The 19196-nt window shown below is 46.5% G+C and overlaps 6 non-coding genes and 1 pseudogene across 6 annotated transcripts; all 7 read left to right on the top strand.

Moving 5' to 3' along the window:
• Positions 1-2429: 2429 nt before the first annotated feature.
• Positions 2430-2548, top strand: LOC147103645 (5S ribosomal RNA). Its single transcript, XR_015072451.1, has one exon. It is a non-coding gene; the product is annotated as a 5S ribosomal RNA (ribosomal RNA).
• Positions 2549-4971: 2423 nt separating this feature from the next.
• On the top strand, positions 4972-5090 carry LOC147103644 (5S ribosomal RNA). The gene has a single exon (XR_015072449.1). It is a non-coding gene; the product is annotated as a 5S ribosomal RNA (ribosomal RNA).
• Positions 5091-7482: 2392 nt separating this feature from the next.
• Positions 7483-7591, top strand: LOC147103643 (5S ribosomal RNA; annotated as a pseudogene).
• A 2424-nt stretch (positions 7592-10015) lies between these two features.
• Positions 10016-10134, top strand: LOC147103642 (5S ribosomal RNA). Its single transcript, XR_015072637.1, has one exon. It is a non-coding gene; the product is annotated as a 5S ribosomal RNA (ribosomal RNA).
• A 2413-nt stretch (positions 10135-12547) lies between these two features.
• LOC147103641 (5S ribosomal RNA) lies at positions 12548-12666 on the top strand. The gene has a single exon (XR_015072544.1). It is a non-coding gene; the product is annotated as a 5S ribosomal RNA (ribosomal RNA).
• A 2435-nt stretch (positions 12667-15101) lies between these two features.
• LOC147103640 (5S ribosomal RNA) lies at positions 15102-15220 on the top strand. Its single transcript, XR_015072761.1, has one exon. It is a non-coding gene; the product is annotated as a 5S ribosomal RNA (ribosomal RNA).
• A 2429-nt stretch (positions 15221-17649) lies between these two features.
• On the top strand, positions 17650-17768 carry LOC147103639 (5S ribosomal RNA). The gene has a single exon (XR_015072448.1). It is a non-coding gene; the product is annotated as a 5S ribosomal RNA (ribosomal RNA).
• Positions 17769-19196: the final 1428 nt, after the last annotated feature.

Here is a 19196-nt window from a genome sequence, read left to right as displayed (position 1 = left end):
TTTGCTGCCGCCACAGGCTGCTCAACGTTTTGCACACACACGCGCACACACTGCTCTTAATCAATCAACATCCTTTTTGCTGCTCTCTCTCTCTCTCTCTCTGTCTCTCTCTCTCGCTTTCCTTTGACCATTTCTTCGCTGCACATTCTCCTGCTGCTACACAAATGCAAGGGGCTCCAGACACAGGGCCGAAATAAGCAGAAGAAGAAAATAAGATAGCCAAAATATACACACTGGCGGAGGGCCACCAGGACACAGCAGCAGAGAGGAGAGACAAGGTGCATAGAAAACTCGGAGGGACAAACAGCAACAGAACAAAGAAGAATGTAGAAAGAGCAGCAGTTAAATTCAGGAAAAAAGCAAAGCCAACTAGCATGCTGTTGAAATGCATGTGTGTTAATGCGAGGAGTGTTACAAATAAGATTGACGAGTTGCAGGCGCAAGTTGCCACATGGGGTTATGCAATAGTAGCCATAACGGAGACCTGGCTTCAAAATGGGCGGAATTGGAAACTAAACAATCCTGGCTACAATGTAATAACATTTGTAGAAGTCGTGTGGGCAGATGTCACATGATCAGGCAGAATCATAGAAATTTACAGCACAGAAGGAGGCCATTCGGCCCATCTTGTCCGTGCCAGCCGACAAAGAGCAATCCACCCAAATCCCACTTTACAGCACTTGGTCCGTAGCCTTGTTGGTTACGGCAGTTCAAGTGCATATCCAAGTACTTTTTAAACGTGATGAGGGTTTCTGCCTCTACCACCCTTTCAGGCAGTGCATTCCAGACCCCCACCATTCACTGGGTGAAAAAATGTCTCCTCAAATTCCCTGTAAACCTCCTACCAATTACTTGAAATCTATTATTGACCCTTCTGCTAAGGGAAATAGGTCCTTCCTATCCACTCTATCTCGGCCCCTCATAATTTTACACACCTCAATTAGGTCTCGCCTCAGCCTCCTGTGTTCCAAAGAAAACAACCCCAGCCTATCCAATCTTTCCTCATAACTAAAATTCCCCAGCCCAGGCAACATCCTCGGAAATCTCCTCTGCACCTTCTCTAGTGCAATCGCATCCTTCTTGTAATGTGGTGACCAGAACTGCACGCGGCACTCTAGCTGCGGCCTAACTAGTGTTTTATACAGTTGAAGCATAACCTCCCCGCTCTTATATTCTACGCCTCGGCTAATAAAGGCAAGTATCCCGTATGCCTGCTTAACCACTTTATCTACCTGTCCTGCTACCTTCAGGGATCTGTGGACATGCACTCCAAGGTCCCGCTGATCCTCTGCATTTCTCAGTGTCCTACCATTTATTGTGTATTCCAACTGAATTCCATTTGCCACTGTTCTGCCCACTAGACGAGTCCATTGATATCTTCCTGCAGTCTACAGCATTCTGTTTCATTATTAACCACACGGCCAATTTTTGTATCATCTGCAAACTTCTTAATCATACTTCCTACATTCAAATCCAAATCATTGATATATACCAGAAAAAGCAAAGGGCCCAGTACTGAGTCGGTGCAGGCTCGATGGGCCGAAATGGCCTCTATCTGCACTGTGGGGTTTCTGTGATTCTGTGAGCCCTGCGGAACCCCACTGGAAACAGCCTTCCGGTCACAAAAACACCCTTCGACCATTACCCTTTGTTTCCTGCCTCTGAGCCAATTTTGGATCCAACTTGCCACTTTGCCTTGGATCCCATGGGCTTTTACTTTCGTGACCAATCTGGCATGCGGGACCTTATCAAAAGCCTTGCTAAAATCCATATAGACTACATCAAAGGCACTACCCTCATCGACCCTCCTTGTTACCTCCTCGAAAAATTGAATTGCGTTAGTCAGACACGACCTTCCGTTAAGAAATCCATGCTGACTGTCCCTGATTAATCCGTGTCTTTCTAAATGAAGATTTCTCCTGTCCCTCAGAACTTTTTCCAATAATTTTCCCACCACCGAGGTTAGGCTGACTGGCCTGTAATTATGCGGTCTATCCCTCTCTCCCTTTTGAAAGAACGGTAGCACGTTAGCAGTCCTCCAGTGGTCGGGCACCACACCTGTAGCCAGAGAGGATTGTAAAATGATGGTGAGAGCCTGTGCTATTTGGTGTCTTACTTCTCTTAAGAGTGTGGGATAGATTTGATGCGGGCCTGGGTATTTGTCCAGTTTGACAGATGCTACAGCCCTTAAGACTTGGTGTTTGAGCATGTTTATTTGATGTAATATTTGAATAGAAGGCAATGAAGGGTTGGGCTTGTAGTTTGTTTGTGTGGGAGGCAGAGCAGCAAGAAGAGGTGGAGGGGGGGTGGGGGGTTGCGGGAGGAGTAAAATTTGTAAATGTAAATTGAGTGTTGAATACTTGTATGAATGCGTAGAAGAGAAAAAAATGGGCGACAGCTTTAAGTAAAGAGAAAGCCAGCTAGCATATGCCTGCGGCCATACTAGTCTGAATACGCCCGATCTCGTCTGATCTCGGAAGCGAAGCAGAGTCAGGCCTGGTTAGTACTTGGATGGGAGACCGCCTGGGAATACCAGGTGCTGTAGGCTTTTGCTGCCGCCACAGGCTGCTCAACGTTTTGCACACACGCGCACACACTGCTCTTAATCAATCAACATCCTTTTTGCTGCTCTCTCTCTCTCTCTCTCTCTCTCTCTCGCTTTCCTTTGACCATTTCTTCGCTGCACATTCTCCTGCTGCTACACAAATGCAAGGGGCTCCAGACACAGGGCCGAAATAAGCAGAAGAAGAAAATAAGATAGCCAAAATACACACACTGGCGGAGGGCCACCAGGACACAGCAGCAGAGAGGAGAGACAAGGTGCATAGAAAACTCGGAGGGACAAACAGCAACAGAACAAAGAAGAATGTAGAAAGAGCAGCAGTTAAATTCAGGAAAAAAGGAAAGCCAACTAGCATGCTGTTGAAATGCATGTGTGTTAATGCGAGGAGTGTTACAAATAAGATTGACGAGTTGCAGGCGCAAGTTGCCACATGGGGTTATGCAATAGTAGCCATAACGGAGACCTGGCTTCAAAATGGGCGGAATTGGAAACTAAACAATCCTGGCTACAATGTAATAACATTTGTAGAAGTCGTGTGGGCAGATGTCACATGATCAGGCAGAGTCATAGAAATTTACAGCACAGAAGGAGGCCATTCGGCCCATCTTGTCCGTGCCAGCCGACAAAGAGCAATCCACCCAAATCCCACTTTACAGCACTTGGTCCGTAGCCTTGTAGGTTACGGCAGTTCAAGTGCATATCCAAGTACTTTTTAAACGTGATGAGGGTTTCTGCCTCTACCACCCTTTCAGGCAGTGCATTCCAGACCCCCACCATACACTGGGTGAAAAAATGTCTCCTCAAATTCCCTGTAAACCTCCTACCAATTACTTGAAATCTATTATTGACCCTTCTGCTAAGGGAAATAGGTCCTTCCTATCCACTCTATCTCGGCCCCTCATAATTTTACACACCTCAATTAGGTCTCGCCTCAGCCTCCTGTGTTCCAAAGAAAACAACCCCAGCCTATCCAATCTTTCCTCATAACTAAAATTCCCCAGCCCAGGCAACATCCTCGGAAATCTCCTCTGCACCTTCTCTAGTGCAATCGCATCCTTCTTGTAATGTGGTGACCAGAACTGCACGCGGCACTCTAGCTGCGGCCTAACTAGTGTTTTATACAGTTGAAGCATAACCTCCCCGCTCTTATATTCTACGCCTCGGCTAATAAAGGCAAGTATCCCGTATGCCTGCTTAACCACTTTATCTACCTGTCCTGCTACCTTCAGGGATCTGTGGACATGCACTCCAAGGTCCCGCTGATCCTCTGCATTTCTCAGTGTCCTACCATTTATTGTGTATTCCAACTGAATTCCATTTGCCACTGTTCTGCCCACTAGACGAGTCCATTGATATCTTCCTGCAGTCTACAGCATTCTGTTTCATTATTAACCACACGGCCAATTTTTGTATCATCTGCAAACTTCTTAATCATACTTCCTACATTCAAATCCAAATCATTGATATATACCAGAAAAAGCAAAGGGCCCAGTACTGAGTCGGTGCAGGCTCGATGGGCCGAAATGGCCTCTATCTGCACTGTGGGGTTTCTGTGATTCTGTGAGCCCTGCGGAACCCCACTGGAAACAGCCTTCCGGTCACAAAAACACCCTTCGACCATTACCCTTTGTTTCCTGCCTCTGAGCCAATTTTGGATCCAACTTGCCACTTTGCCTTGGATCCCATGGGCTTTTACTTTCGTGACCAATCTGGCATGCGGGACCTTATCAAAAGCCTTGCTAAAATCCATATAGACTACATCAAAGGCACTACCCTCATCGACCCTCCTTGTTACCTCCTCGAAAAATTGAATTGCGTTAGTCAGACACGACCTTCCGTTAAGAAATCCATGCTGACTGTCCCTGATTAATCCGTGTCTTTCTAAATGAAGATTTCTCCTGTCCCTCAGAACTTTTTCCAATAATTTTCCCACCACCGAGGTTAGGCTGACTGGCCTGTAATTATGCGGTCTATCCCTCTCTCCCTTTTGAAAGAACGGTAGCACGTTAGCAGTCCTCCAGTGGTCGGGCACCACACCTGTAGCCAGAGAGGATTGTAAAATGATGGTGAGAGCCTGTGCTATTTGGTGTCTTACTTCTCTTAAGAGTGTGGGATAGATTTGATGCGGGCCTGGGTATTTGTCCAGTTTGACAGATGCTACAGCCCTTAAGACTTGGTGTTTGAGCATGTTTATTTGATGTAATATTTGAATAGAAGGCAATGAAGGGTTGGGCTTGTAGTTTGTTTGTGTGGGAGGCAGAGCAGCAAGAAGAGGTGGAGGGGGGGTGGGGGGTTGCGGGAGGAGTAAAATTTGTAAATGTAAATTGAGTGTTGAATACTTGTATGAATGCGTAGAAGAGAAAAAAATGGGCGACAGCTTTAAGTAAAGAGAAAGCCAGCTAGCATATGCCTGCGGCCATACTAGTCTGAATACGCCCGATCTCGTCTGATCTCGGAAGCGAAGCAGAGTCAGGCCTGGTTAGTACTTGGATGGGAGACCGCCTGGGAATACCAGGTGCTGTAGGCTTTTGCTGCCGCCACAGGCTGCTCAACGTTTTGCACACACGCGCACACACTGCTCTTAATCAATCAACATCCTTTTTGCTGCTCTCTCTCTCTCTCTCTCTCTCTCTCTCGCTTTCCTTTGACCATTTCTTCGCTGCACATTCTCCTGCTGCTACACAAATGCAAGGGGCTCCAGACACAGGGCCGAAATAAGCAGAAGAAGAAAATAAGATAGCCAAAATACACACACTGGCGGAGGGCCACCAGGACACAGCAGCAGAGAGGAGAGACAAGGTGCATAGAAAACTCGGAGGGACAAACAGCAACAGAACAAAGAAGAATGTAGAAAGAGCAGCAGTTAAATTCAGGAAAAAAGGAAAGCCAACTAGCATGCTGTTGAAATGCATGTGTGTTAATGCGAGGAGTGTTACAAATAAGATTGACGAGTTGCAGGCGCAAGTTGCCACATGGGGTTATGCAATAGTAGCCATAACGGAGACCTGGCTTCAAAATGGGCGGAATTGGAAACTAAACAATCCTGGCTACAATGTAATAACATTTGTAGAAGTCGTGTGGGCAGATGTCACATGATCAGGCAGAGTCATAGAAATTTACAGCACAGAAGGAGGCCATTCGGCCCATCTTGTCCGTGCCAGCCGACAAAGAGCAATCCACCCAAATCCCACTTTACAGCACTTGGTCCGTAGCCTTGTAGGTTACGGCAGTTCAAGTGCATATCCAAGTACTTTTTAAACGTGATGAGGGTTTCTGCCTCTACCACCCTTTCAGGCAGTGCATTCCAGACCCCCACCATACACTGGGTGAAAAAATGTCTCCTCAAATTCCCTGTAAACCTCCTACCAATTACTTGAAATCTATTATTGACCCTTCTGCTAAGGGAAATAGGTCCTTCCTATCCACTCTATCTCGGCCCCTCATAATTTTACACACCTCAATTAGGTCTCGCCTCAGCCTCCTGTGTTCCAAAGAAAACAACCCCAGCCTATCCAATCTTTCCTCATAACTAAAATTCCCCAGCCCAGGCAACATCCTCGGAAATCTCCTCTGCACCTTCTCTAGTGCAATCGCATCCTTCTTGTAATGTGGTGACCAGAACTGCACGCGGCACTCTAGCTGCGGCCTAACTAGTGTTTTATACAGTTGAAGCATAACCTCCCCGCTCTTATATTCTACGCCTCGGCTAATAAAGGCAAGTATCCCGTATGCCTGCTTAACCACTTTATCTACCTGTCCTGCTACCTTCAGGGATCTGTGGACATGCACTCCAAGGTCCCGCTGATCCTCTGCATTTCTCAGTGTCCTACCATTTATTGTGTATTCCAACTGAATTCCATTTGCCACTGTTCTGCCCACTAGACGAGTCCATTGATATCTTCCTGCAGTCTACAGCATTCTGTTTCATTATTAACCACACGGCCAATTTTTGTATCATCTGCAAACTTCTTAATCATACTTCCTACATTCAAATCCAAATCATTGATATATACCAGAAAAAGCAAAGGGCCCAGTACTGAGTCGGTGCAGGCTCGATGGGCCGAAATGGCCTCTATCTGCACTGTGGGGTTTCTGTGACAGCCTTCCGGTCACAAAAACACCCTTCGACCATTACCCTTTGTTTCCTGCCTCTGAGCCAATTTTGGATCCAACTTGCCACTTTGCCTTGGATCCCATGGGCTTTTACTTTCGTGACCAATCTGGCTTGCGGGACCTTATCAAAAGCCTTGCTAAAATCCATATAGACTACATCAAAGGCACTACCCTCATCGACCCTCCTTGTTACCTCCTCGAAAAATTGAATTGCGTTAGTCAGACACGACCTTCCGTTAAGAAATCCATGCTGACTGTCCCTGATTAATCCGTGTCTTTCTAAATGAAGATTTCTCCTGTCCCTCAGAACTTTTTCCAATAATTTTCCCACCACCGAGGTTAGGCTGACTGGCCTGTAATTATGCGGTCTATCCCTCTCTCCCTTTTGAAAGAACGGTAGCACGTTAGCAGTCCTCCAGTGGTCGGGCACCACACCTGTAGCCAGAGAGGATTGTAAAATGATGGTGAGAGCCTGTGCTATTTGGTGTCTTACTTCTCTTAAGAGTGTGGGATAGATTTGATGCGGGCCTGGGTATTTGTCCAGTTTGAAAGATGCTACAGCCCTTAAGACTTGGTGTTTGAGCATGTTTATTTGATGTAATATTTGAATAGAAGGCAATGAAGGGTTGGGCTTGTAGTTTGTTTGTGTGGGAGGCAGAGCAGCAAGAAGAGGTGGAGGGGGGGTGGGGGGTTGCGGGAGGAGTAAAATTTGTAAATGTAAATTGAGTGTTGAATACTTGTATGAATGCGTAGAAGAGAAAAAAATGGGCGACAGCTTTAAGTAAAGAGAAAGCCAGCTAGCATATGCCTGCGGCCATACTAGTCTGAATACGCCTGATCTCGGAAGCGAAGCAGAGTCAGGCCTGGTTAGTACTTGGATGGGAGACCGCCTGGGAATACCAGGTGCTGTAGGCTTTTGCTGCCGCCACAGGCTGCTCAACGTTTTGCACACACGCGCACACACTGCTCTTAATCAATCAACATCCTTTTTGCTGCTCTCTCTCTCTCTCTCTCTCTCTCTCTCGCTTTCCTTTGACCATTTCTTCGCTGCACATTCTCCTGCTGCTACACAAATGCAAGGGGCTCCAGACACAGGGCCGAAATAAGCAGAAGAAGAAAATAAGATAGCCAAAATACACACACTGGCGGAGGGCCACCAGGACACAGCAGCAGAGAGGAGAGACAAGGTGCATAGAAAACTCGGAGGGACAAACAGCAACAGAACAAAGAAGAATGTAGAAAGAGCAGCAGTTAAATTCAGGAAAAAAGGAAAGCCAACTAGCATGCTGTTGAAATGCATGTGTGTTAATGCGAGGAGTGTTACAAATAAGATTGACGAGTTGCAGGCGCAAGTTGCCACATGGGGTTATGCAATAGTAGCCATAACGGAGACCTGGCTTCAAAATGGGCGGAATTGGAAACTAAACAATCCTGGCTACAATGTAATAACATTTGTAGAAGTCGTGTGGGCAGATGTCACATGATCAGGCAGAGTCATAGAAATTTACAGCACAGAAGGAGGCCATTCGGCCCATCTTGTCCGTGCCAGCCGACAAAGAGCAATCCACCCAAATCCCACTTTACAGCACTTGGTCCGTAGCCTTGTAGGTTACGGCAGTTCAAGTGCATATCCAAGTACTTTTTAAACGTGATGAGGGTTTCTGCCTCTACCACCCTTTCAGGCAGTGCATTCCAGACCCCCACCATACACTGGGTGAAAAAATGTCTCCTCAAATTCCCTGTAAACCTCCTACCAATTACTTGAAATCTATTATTGACCCTTCTGCTAAGGGAAATAGGTCCTTCCTATCCACTCTATCTCGGCCCCTCATAATTTTACACACCTCAATTAGGTCTCGCCTCAGCCTCCTGTGTTCCAAAGAAAACAACCCCAGCCTATCCAATCTTTCCTCATAACTAAAATTCCCCAGCCCAGGCAACATCCTCGGAAATCTCCTCTGCACCTTCTCTAGTGCAATCGCATCCTTCTTGTAATGTGGTGACCAGAACTGCACGCGGCACTCTAGCTGCGGCCTAACTAGTGTTTTATACAGTTGAAGCATAACCTCCCCGCTCTTATATTCTACGCCTCGGCTAATAAAGGCAAGTATCCCGTATGCCTGCTTAACCACTTTATCTACCTGTCCTGCTACCTTCAGGGATCTGTGGACATGCACTCCAAGGTCCCGCTGATCCTCTGCATTTCTCAGTGTCCTACCATTTATTGTGTATTCCAACTGAATTCCATTTGCCACTGTTCTGCCCACTAGACGAGTCCATTGATATCTTCCTGCAGTCTACAGCATTCTGTTTCATTATTAACCACACGGCCAATTTTTGTATCATCTGCAAACTTCTTAATCATACTTCCTACATTCAAATCCAAATCATTGATATATACCAGAAAAAGCAAAGGGCCCAGTACTGAGTCGGTGCAGGCTCGATGGGCCGAAATGGCCTCTATCTGCACTGTGGGGTTTCTGTGATTCTGTGAGCCCTGCGGAACCCCACTGGAAACAGCCTTCCGGTCACAAAAACACCCTTCCGACCATTACCCTTTGTTTCCTGCCTCTGAGCCAATTTTGGATCCAACTTGCCACTTTGCCTTGGATCCCATGGGCTTTTACTTTCGTGACCAATCTGGCATGCGGGACCTTATCAAAAGCCTTGCTAAAATCCATATAGACTACATCAAAGGCACTACCCTCATCGACCCTCCTTGTTACCTCCTCGAAAAATTGAATTGCGTTAGTCAGACACGACCTTCCGTTAAGAAATCCATGCTGACTGTCCCTGATTAATCCGTGTCTTTCTAAATGAAGATTTCTCCTGTCCCTCAGAACTTTTTCCAATAATTTTCCCACCACCGAGGTTAGGCTGACTGTCCTGTAATTATGCGGTCTATCCCTCTCTCCCTTTTGAAAGAGCGGTAGCATGTTAGCAGTCCTCCAGTGGTCGGGCACCACACCTGTAGCCAGAGAGGATTGTAAAATGATGGTGAGAGCCTGTGCTATTTGGTGTCTTACTTCTCTTAAGAGTGTGGGATAGATTTGATGCGGGCCTGGGTATTTGTCCAGTTTGAAAGATGCTACAGCCCTTAAGACTTGGTGTTTGAGCATGTTTATTTGATGTAATATTTGAATAGAAGGCAATGAAGGGTTGGGCTTGTAGTTTGTTTGTGTGGGAGGCAGAGCAGCAAGAAGAGGTGGAGGGGGGGTGGGGGGTTGCGGGAGGAGTAAAATTTGTAAATGTAAATTGAGTGTTGAATACTTGTATGAATGCGTAGAAGAGAAAAAAATGGGCGACAGCTTTAAGTAAAGAGAAAGCCAGCTAGCATATGCCTACGGCCATACTAGTCTGAATGCGCCCGATCTCGTCTGATCTCGGAAGCTAAGCAGAGTCAGGCCTGGTTAGTACTTGGATGGGAGACTGCCTGGGAATACCAGGTGCAGTAGGCTTTTGCTGCCGCCACAGGCTGCTCAACGTTTTGCACACACACGCGCACACACTGCTCTTAATCAATCAACATCCTTTTTGCTGCTCTCTCTCTCTCTCTCGCTTTCCTTTGACCATTTCTTCGCTGCACATTCTCCTGCTGCTACACAAATGCAAGGGGCTCCAGACACAGGGCCAAAATAAGCAGAAGAAGAAAATAAGATAGCCAAAATACACACACTGGCGGAGGGCCACCAGGACACAGCAGCAGAGAGGAGAGACAAGGTGCATAGAAAACTCGGAGGGACAAACAGCAACAGAACAAAGAAGAATGTAGAAAGAGCAGCAGTTAAATTCAGGAAAAAAGCAAAGCCAACTAGCATGCTGTTGAAATGCATGTGTGTTAATGCGAGGAGTGTTACAAATAAGATTGACGAGTTGCAGGCGCAAGTTGCCACATGGGGTTATGCAATAGTAGCCATAACGGAGACCTGGCTTCAAAATGGGCGGAATTGGAAACTAAACAATCCTGGCTACAATGTAATAACATTTGTAGAAGTCGTGTGGGCAGATGTCACATGATCAGGCAGAATCATAGAAATTTACAGCACAGAAGGAGGCCATTCGGCCCATCTTGTCCGTGCCAGCCGACAAAGAGCAATCCACCCAAATCCCACTTTACAGCACTTGGTCCGTAGCCTTGTAGGTTACGGCAGTTCAAGTGCATATCCAAGTACTTTTTAAACGTGATGAGGGTTTCTGCCTCTACCACCCTTTCAGGCAGTGCATTCCAGACCCCCACCATTCACTGGGTGAAAAAATGTCTCCTCAAATTCCCTGTAAACCTCCTACCAATTACTTGAAATCTATTATTGACCCTTCTGCTAAGGGAAATAGGTCCTTCCTATCCACTCTATCTCGGCCCCTCATAATTTTACACACCTCAATTAGGTCTCGCCTCAGCCTCCTGTGTTCCAAAGAAAACAACCCCAGCCTATCCAATCTTTCCTCATAACTAAAATTCCCCAGCCCAGGCAACATCCTCGGAAATCTCCTCTGCACCTTCTCTAGTGCAATCGCATCCTTCTTGTAATGTGGTGACCAGAACTGCACGCGGCACTCTAGCTGCGGCCTAACTAGTGTTTTATACAGTTGAAGCATAACCTCCCCGCTCTTATATTCTACGCCTCGGCTAATAAAGGCAAGTATCCCGTATGCCTGCTTAACCACTTTATCTACCTGTCCTGCTACCTTCAGGGATCTGTGGACATGCACTCCAAGGTCCCGCTGATCCTCTGCATTTCTCAGTGTCCTACCATTTATTGTGTATTCCAACTGAATTCCATTTGCCACTGTTCTGCCCACTAGACGAGTCCATTGATATCTTCCTGCAGTCTACAGCATTCTGTTTCATTATTAACCACACGGCCAATTTTTGTATCATCTGCAAACTTCTTAATCATACTTCCTACATTCAAATCCAAATCATTGATATATACCAGAAAAAGCAAAGGGCCCAGTACTGAGTCGGTGCAGGCTCGATGGGCCGAAATGGCCTCTATCTGCACTGTGGGGTTTCTGTGATTCTGTGAGCCCTGCGGAACCCCACTGGAAACAGCCTTCCGGTCACAAAAACACCCTTCGACCATTACCCTTTGTTTCCTGCCTCTGAGCCAATTTTGGATCCAACTTGCCACTTTGCCTTGGATCCCATGGGCTTTTACTTTCGTGACCAATCTGGCATGCGGGACCTTATCAAAAGCCTTGCTAAAATCCATATAGACTACATCAAAGGCACTACCCTCATCGACCCTCCTTGTTACCTCCTCGAAAAATTGAATTGCGTTAGTCAGACACGACCTTCCGTTAAGAAATCCATGCTGACTGTCCCTGATTAATCCGTGTCTTTCTAAATGAAGATTTCTCCTGTCCCTCAGAACTTTTTCCAATAATTTACCCACCACCGAGGTTAGGCTGACTGGCCTGTAATTATGCGGTCTATCCCTCTCTCCCTTTTGAAAGAACGGTAGCACGTTAGCAGTCCTCCAGTGGTCGGGCACCACACCTGTAGCCAGAGAGGATTGTAAAATGATGGTGAGAGCCTGTGCTATTTGGTGTCTTACTTCTCTTAAGAGTGTGGGATAGATTTGATGCGGGCCTGGGTATTTGTCCAGTTTGAAAGATGCTACAGCCCTTAAGACTTGGTGTTTGAGCATGTTTATTTGATGTAATATTTGAATAGAAGGCAATGAAGGGTTGGGCTTGTAGTTTGTTTGTGTGGGAGGCAGAGCAGCAAGAAGAGGTGGAGGGGGGGTGGGGGGTTGCGGGAGGAGTAAAATTTGTAAATGTAAATTGAGTGTTGAATACTTGTATGAATGCGTAGAAGAGAAAAAAATGGGCGACAGCTTTAAGTAAAGAGAAAGCCAGCTAGCATATGCCTACGGCCATACTAGTCTGAATGCGCCCGATCTCGTCTGATCTCGGAAGCTAAGCAGAGTCAGGCCTGGTTAGTACTTGGATGGGAGACCGCCTGGGAATACCGGGTGCAGTAGGCTTTTGCTGCCGCCACAGGCTGCTCAACGTTTTGCACACACACGCGCACACACTGCTCTTAATCAATCAACATCCTTTTTGCTGCTCTCTCTCTCTCTCTCTCTCTCTCTGTCTCTCTCTCTCGCTTTCCTTTGACCATTTCTTCGCTGCACATTCTCCTGCTGCTACACAAATGCAAGGGGCTCCAGACACAGGGCCGAAATAAGCAGAAGAAGAAAATAAGATAGCCAAAATACACACACTGGCGGAGGGCCACCAGGACACAGCAGCAGAGAGGAGAGACAAGGTGCATAGAAAACTCGGAGGGACAAACAGCAACAGAACAAAGAAGAATGTAGAAAGAGCAGCAGTTAAATTCAGGAAAAAAGCAAAGCCAACTAGCATGCTGTTGAAATGCATGTGTGTTAATGCGAGGAGCGTTACAAATAAGATTGACGAGTTGCAGGCGCAAGTTGCCACATGGGGTTATGCAATAGTAGCTATAACGGAGACCTGGCTTCAAAATGGGCGGAATTGGAAACTAAACAATCCTGGCTACAATGTAATAACATTTGTAGAAGTCGTGTGGGCAGATGTCACATGATCAGGCAGAATCATAGAAATTTACAGCACAGAAGGAGGCCATTCGGCCCATCTTGTCCGTGCCAGCCGACAAAGAGCAATCCACCCAAATCCCACTTTACAGCACTTGGTCCGTAGCCTTGTAGGTTACGGCAGTTCAAGTGCATATCCAAGTACTTTTTAAACGTGATGAGGGTTTCTGCCTCTACCACCCTTTCAGGCAGTGCATTCCAGACCCCCACCATTCACTGGGTGAAAAAATGTCTCCTCAAATTCCCTGTAAACCTCCTACCAATTACTTGAAATCTATTATTGACCCTTCTGCTAAGGGAAATAGGTCCTTCCTATCCACTCTATCTCGGCCCCTCATAATTTTACACACCTCAATTAGGTCTCGCCTCAGCCTCCTGTGTTCCAAAGAAAACAACCCCAGCCTATCCAATCTTTCCTCATAACTAAAATTCCCCAGCCCAGGCAACATCCTCGGAAATCTCCTCTGCACCTTCTCTAGTGCAATCGCATCCTTCTTGTAATGTGGTGACCAGAACTGCACGCGGCACTCTAGCTGCGGCCTAACTAGTGTTTTATACAGTTGAAGCATAACCTCCCCGCTCTTATATTCTACGCCTCGGCTAATAAAGGCAAGTATCCCGTATGCCTGCTTAACCACTTTATCTACCTGTCCTGCTACCTTCAGGGATCTGTGGACATGCACTCCAAGGTCCCGCTGATCCTCTGCATTTCTCAGTGTCCTACCATTTATTGTGTATTCCAACTGAATTCCATTTGCCACTGTTCTGCCCACTAGACGAGTCCATTGATATCTTCCTGCAGTCTACAGCATTCTGTTTCATTATTAACCACACGGCCAATTTTTGTATCATCTGCAAACTTCTTAATCATACTTCCTACATTCAAATCCAAATCATTGATATATACCAGAAAAAGCAAAGGGCCCAGTACTGAGTCGGTGCAGGCTCGATGGGCCGAAATGGCCTCTATCTGCACTGTGGGGTTTCTGTGATTCTCTGAGCCCTGCGGAACCCCACTGGAAACAGCCTTCCGGTCACAAAAACACCCTTCGACCATTACCCTTTGTTTCCTGCCTCTGAGCCAATTTTGGATCCAACTTGCCACTTTGCCTTGGATCCCATGGGCTTTTACTTTCGTGACCAATCTGGCATGCGGGACCTTATCAAAAGCCTTGCTAAAATCCATATAGACTACATCAAAGGCACTACCCTCATCGACCCTCCTTGTTACCTCCTCGAAAAATTGAATTGCGTTAGTCAGACACGACCTTCCGTTAAGAAATCCATGCTGACTGTCCCTGATTAATCCGTGTCTTTCTAAATGAAGATTTCTCCTGTCCCTCAGAACTTTTTCCAATAATTTTCCCACCACCGAGGTTAGGCTGACTGGCCTGTAATTATGCGGTCTATCCCTCTCTCCCTTTTGAAAGAACGGTAGCACGTTAGCAGTCCTCCAGTGGTCGGGCACCACACCTGTAGCCAGAGAGGATTGTAAAATGATGGTGAGAGCCTGTGCTATTTGGTGTCTTACTTCTCTTAAGAGTGTGGGATAGATTTGATGCGGGCCTGGGTATTTGTCCAGTTTGAAAGATGCTACAGCCCTTAAGACTTGGTGTTTGAGCATGTTTATTTGATGTAATATTTGAATAGAAGGCAATGAAGGGTTGGGCTTGTAGTTTGTTTGTGTGGGAGGCAGAGCAGCAAGAAGAGGTGGAGGGGGGGTGGGGGGTTGCGGGAGGAGTAAAATTTGTAAATGTAAATTGAGTGTTGAATACTTGTATGAATGCGTAGAAGAGAAAAAAATGGGCGACAGCTTTAAGTAAAGAGAAAGCCAGCTAGCATATGCCTACAGCCATACTAGTCTGAATGTGCCCGATCTCGTCTGATCTCGGAAGCTAAGCAGAGTCAGGCCTGGTTAGTACTTGGATGGGAGACCGCCTGGGAATACCGGGTGCAGTAGGCTTTTGCTGCCGCCACAGGCTGCTCAACGTTTTGCACACACACGCGCACACACTGCTCTTAATCAATCAACATCCTTTTTGCTGCTCTCTCTCTCTCTCTCTCTGTCTCTCTCTCTCGCTTTCCTTTGACCATTTCTTCGCTGCACATTCTCCTGCTGCTACACAAATGCAAGGGGCTCCAGACACAGGGCCGAAATAAGCAGAAGAAGAAAATAAGATAGCCAAAATATACACACTGGCGGAGGGCCACCAGGACACAGCAGCAGAGAGGAGAGACAAGGTGCATAGAAAACTCGGAGGGACAAACAGCAACAGAACAAAGAAGAATGTAGAAAGAGCAGCAGTTAAATTCAGGAAAAAAGCAAAGCCAACTAGCATGCTGTTGAAATGCATGTGTGTTAATGCGAGGAGTGTTACAAATAAGATTGACGAGTTGCAGGCGCAAGTTGCCACATGGGGTTATGCAATAGTAGCCATAACGGAGACCTGGCTTCAAAATGGGCGGAATTGGAAACTAAACAATCCTGGCTACAATGTAATAACATTTGTAGAAGTCGTGTGGGCAGATGTCACATGATCAGGCAGAATCATAGAAATTTACAGCACAGAAGGAGGCCATTCGGCCCATCTTGTCCGTGCCAGCCGACAAAGAGCAATCCACCCAAATCCCACTTTACAGCACTTGGTCCGTAGCCTTGTTGGTTACGGCAGTTCAAGTGCATATCCAAGTACTTTTTAAACGTGATGAGGGTTTCTGCCTCTACCACCCTTTCAGGCAGTGCATTCCAGACCCCCACCATTCACTGGGTGAAAAAATGTCTCCTCAAATTCCCTGTAAACCTCCTACCAATTACTTGAAATCTATTATTGACCCTTCTGCTAAGGGAAATAGGTCCTTCCTATCCACTCTATCTCGGCCCCTCATAATTTTACACACCTCAATTAGGTCTCGCCTCAGCCTCCTGTGTTCCAAAGAAAACAACCCCAGCCTATCCAATCTTTCCTCATAACTAAAATTCCCCAGCCCAGGCAACATCCTCGGAAATCTCCTCTGCACCTTCTCTAGTGCAATCGCATCCTTCTTGTAATGTGGTGACCAGAACTGCACGCGGCACTCTAGCTGCGGCCTAACTAGTGTTTTATACAGTTGAAGCATAACCTCCCCGCTCTTATATTCTACGCCTCGGCTAATAAAGGCAAGTATCCCGTATGCCTGCTTAACCACTTTATCTACCTGTCCTGCTACCTTCAGGGATCTGTGGACATGCACTCCAAGGTCCCGCTGATCCTCTGCATTTCTCAGTGTCCTACCATTTATTGTGTATTCCAACTGAATTCCATTTGCCACTGTTCTGCCCACTAGACGAGTCCATTGATATCTTCCTGCAGTCTACAGCATTCTGTTTCATTATTAACCACACGGCCAATTTTTGTATCATCTGCAAACTTCTTAATCATACTTCCTACATTCAAATCCAAATCATTGATATATACCAGAAAAAGCAAAGGGCCCAGTACTGAGTCGGTGCAGGCTCGATGGGCCGAAATGGCCTCTATCTGCACTGTGGGGTTTCTGTGATTCTGTGAGCCCTGCGGAACCCCACTGGAAACAGCCTTCCGGTCACAAAAACACCCTTCGACCATTACCCTTTGTTTCCTGCCTCTGAGCCAATTTTGGATCCAACTTGCCACTTTGCCTTGGATCCCATGGGCTTTTACTTTCGTGACCAATCTGGCATGCGGGACCTTATCAAAAGCCTTGCTAAAATCCATATAGACTACATCAAAGGCACTACCCTCATCGACCCTCCTTGTTACCTCCTCGAAAAATTGAATTGCGTTAGTCAGACACGACCTTCCGTTAAGAAATCCATGCTGACTGTCCCTGATTAATCCGTGTCTTTCTAAATGAAGATTTCTCCTGTCCCTCAGAACTTTTTCCAATAATTTTCCCACCACCGAGGTTAGGCTGACTGGCCTGTAATTATGCGGTCTATCCCTCTCTCCCTTTTGAAAGAACGGTAGCACGTTAGCAGTCCTCCAGTGGTCGGGCACCACACCTGTAGCCAGAGAGGATTGTAAAATGATGGTGAGAGCCTGTGCTATTTGGTGTCTTACTTCTCTTAAGAGTGTGGGATAGATTTGATGCGGGCCTGGGTATTTGTCCAGTTTGACAGATGCTACAGCCCTTAAGACTTGGTGTTTGAGCATGTTTATTTGATGTAATATTTGAATAGAAGGCAATGAAGGGTTGGGCTTGTAGTTTGTTTGTGTGGGAGGCAGAGCAGCAAGAAGAGGTGGAGGGGGGGTGGGGGGTTGCGGGAGGAGTAAAATTTGTAAATGTAAATTGAGTGTTGAATACTTGTATGAATGCGTAGAAGAGAAAAAAATGGGCGACAGCTTTAAGTAAAGAGAAAGCCAGCTAGCATATGCCTGCGGCCATACTAGTCTGAATACGCCCGATCTCGTCTGATCTCGGAAGCGAAGCAGAGTCAGGCCTGGTTAGTACTTGGATGGGAGACCGCCTGGGAATACCAGGTGCTGTAGGCTTTTGCTGCCGCCACAGGCTGCTCAACGTTTTGCACACACGCGCACACACTGCTCTTAATCAATCAACATCCTTTTTGCTGCTCTCTCTCTCTCTCTCTCTCTCTCTCTCGCTTTCCTTTGACCATTTCTTCGCTGCACATTCTCCTGCTGCTACACAAATGCAAGGGGCTCCAGACACAGGGCCGAAATAAGCAGAAGAAGAAAATAAGATAGCCAAAATACACACACTGGCGGAGGGCCACCAGGACACAGCAGCAGAGAGGAGAGACAAGGTGCATAGAAAACTCGGAGGGACAAACAGCAACAGAACAAAGAAGAATGTAGAAAGAGCAGCAGTTAAATTCAGGAAAAAAGGAAAGCCAACTAGCATGCTGTTGAAATGCATGTGTGTTAATGCGAGGAGTGTTACAAATAAGATTGACGAGTTGCAGGCGCAAGTTGCCACATGGGGTTATGCAATAGTAGCCATAACGGAGACCTGGCTTCAAAATGGGCGGAATTGGAAACTAAACAATCCTGGCTACAATGTAATAACATTTGTAGAAGTCGTGTGGGCAGATGTCACATGATCAGGCAGAGTCATAGAAATTTACAGCACAGAAGGAGGCCATTCGGCCCATCTTGTCCGTGCCAGCCGACAAAGAGCAATCCACCCAAATCCCACTTTACAGCACTTGGTCCGTAGCCTTGTAGGTTACGGCAGTTCAAGTGCATATCCAAGTACTTTTTAAACGTGATGAGGGTTTCTGCCTCTACCACCCTTTCAGGCAGTGCATTCCAGACCCCCACCATACACTGGGTGAAAAAATGTCTCCTCAAATTCCCTGTAAACCTCCTACCAATTACTTGAAATCTATTATTGACCCTTCTGCTAAGGGAAATAGGTCCTTCCTATCCACTCTATCTCGGCCCCTCATAATTTTACACACCTCAATTAGGTCTCGCCTCAGCCTCCTGTGTTCCAAAGAAAACAACCCCAGCCTATCCAATCTTTCCTCATAACTAAAATTCCCCAGCCCAGGCAACATCCTCGGAAATCTCCTCTGCACCTTCTCTAGTGCAATCGCATCCTTCTTGTAATGTGGTGACCAGAACTGCACGCGGCACTCTAGCTGCGGCCTAACTAGTGTTTTATACAGTTGAAGCATAACCTCCCCGCTCTTATATTCTACGCCTCGGCTAATAAAGGCAAGTATCCCGTATGCCTGCTTAACCACTTTATCTACCTGTCCTGCTACCTTCAGGGATCTGTGGACATGCACTCCAAGGTCCCGCTGATCCTCTGCATTTCTCAGTGTCCTACCATTTATTGTGTATTCCAACTGAATTCCATTTGCCACTGTTCTGCCCACTAGACGAGTCCATTGATATCTTCCTGCAGTCTACAGCATTCTGTTTCATTATTAACCACACGGCCAATTTTTGTAT

This window comes from Somniosus microcephalus, chromosome 19, assembly GCF_052327205.1.
Source record: "Somniosus microcephalus isolate GS21.2 chromosome 19, FLI_Smic_1.0, whole genome shotgun sequence".
Lineage (NCBI taxonomy): Eukaryota > Metazoa > Chordata > Chondrichthyes > Squaliformes > Somniosidae > Somniosus > Somniosus microcephalus.
Note: the sequence above shows the minus strand (reverse complement) of the source record. Positions and strands in the feature narration are given on the sequence as shown.